This window comes from Acanthopagrus latus, chromosome 9 (assembly GCF_904848185.1).
Source record: "Acanthopagrus latus isolate v.2019 chromosome 9, fAcaLat1.1, whole genome shotgun sequence".
Taxonomy (NCBI): domain Eukaryota; kingdom Metazoa; phylum Chordata; class Actinopteri; order Spariformes; family Sparidae; genus Acanthopagrus; species Acanthopagrus latus.
Window position 1 is genome coordinate 22,327,408 of NC_051047.1, and position 1,991 is coordinate 22,329,398.

Below are 1,991 nucleotides of genomic sequence, written 5' to 3' on the forward strand. Positions count from 1 at the left end.
ACATCACTTCTGAAGGAACTAGACAACAATAGGGTGGATTCAGAAAGGCACCGATCACAAGATAACGGAGAGGGCCGATTCTCCAGCTGGGGGCCCGAGCTGCCGTAAATGAAATTAGGAGGGAAGAAAGACAAAGTCTGTTCGTCCGAGACCAAAAGCTGCGTGGACAAACCAAAAGAGCTGCTGGTGACAAGACGTGAAAAAAAGTCCCCGCATCTGAATTCAGCGACCGCTCTGCGCAAATGTTTGCACAGATTGAAAGATGTCTGGAAAGAGGCTGGATGATATTATTAGCTGTACAAATATGTTAAATCAATTCATCATGCTGCAAATCCAATATTGCCATTTGGGCATCTGGCATTGATTCGCAGCACTGCCTAGAACGTCCTAACGTAACCCGGGAGGATAATAGTGGGTGGCTTCCCGGGTTGATACGGCGTGACGCAATCTGTACCGATCGACAGATCTCCGTCACGTCATGATACAACCTGTCATATTTCGTTCGCTTCGCTCAGTTTTTTCTAGCTAAATTTGGATGCTGTGATCAGCTCACATCTGGGTTATTAAAGTCGATTCAGTTCACGTCAGGTAAATGCAGTACGCCAAGTAAAAGCTCTTCTCAGCTGGCGTTTCTCAAAAGAGAGTCCTGAAGTTACAAATCCATCATCCGTTCAGTGTGCGTCATTCGTAGATGACATGTAAACTGTCGTGGGTCTTAAGTTTTGATTTCCTCCTCTTGGCACCATCTAAATCCTCATTTTCCACCTGTGACAGCCTCAGTTGTATTAATGAGACCTCTGGATGTACGCTGCCAGTTTCTCCTGCACCTGATCTTCTGGGTAACGTACCACTCTGTGAGCTCAAAACAGATTCCCTATTTATATCCTCCCACCGCTGTCGCCAGACGTGTGTGCGAGTTTGAAATAAAGAGAAGTAACAGCCAAACAAGGCATCCAGTAGCGTCTGGAGTCCTGCATCCCGAGTAAAACCCTCCAATCATTGTCACTAAACTGTTAATCACACCTCGGTAATTTTGAGAAACTTCAGGTTTGGGGGAAGCGCGCGCATACGAGGCCACAATGGTCTGAGCCGAACGGCGCTTCGATAGATTCCAGAGGATTCATGGGCTTGTGCGAGGCTCTGACATCTGAGACGTTATATTTGCTAATGTCAGAGAGATCTCTGACTATGAATGCGGAATCTGGAAGGGTTAAGACCCGCGTTCTGGTTTCCGTTATGCGGGCTTTAGTTACAGTCTGTGTGCAGAGCAGAAAAGAGAAAACACATTGGCTGAAATGTGATTTAGGGATCCGTCGGTTCTGGTTTGACTCTGATGTAGCTTTTTTTTATCGTCGTTTTTGATGTATCTGCATTCATTTGCAGATATCTTTTTTTTTTTTTTTTTTACTTAAATTGAGATAAGTCGTCTCTCGACTTTGACTCCGTTCTTCACGTCTCAAGTTGCTGCGGCCACGGCGCGGGAAGAGGTCTTGGCCAAGACATCCGAATCATTCGCTTGTCACCGGAGGCTAAGTAGTTGGGCTTTGACGTTGATATTTGTCTGCCAAACGGTTTCACAAGCGAGATTGTTCCCAAAATAGCCTCGTACTATAATGAGATTTGAATAAACTCACTCCTTGCATTGAGAATAAAGAAATTAAAATCAAGTGTAATTCAGAGGAAAGGAGCGTGTTTCTGACGGCTCAGAAATGCAACTTTCCGGCTGACTTTTCCTGTCGATTCACATCTTTTTTGAACTGTGTTACCACACTGTGACACTGTGATCAATAAAACAGATTAGATTAAATGTGAAGCTTGTGCACTTTAATGGCCTCACTGCTCTAAGAAACTCTAAGAAGCTGACGGTTTGCTTTGGTGCGCGGCGGTAAAGCACATATGATTTGAGGTGTTTTCGGTGGATTTGTCTCAAGTTGTTCTAACCTTTATGGCACCGACATACAAAAATATTTCAGTGGCGTACAAGTTTGGAT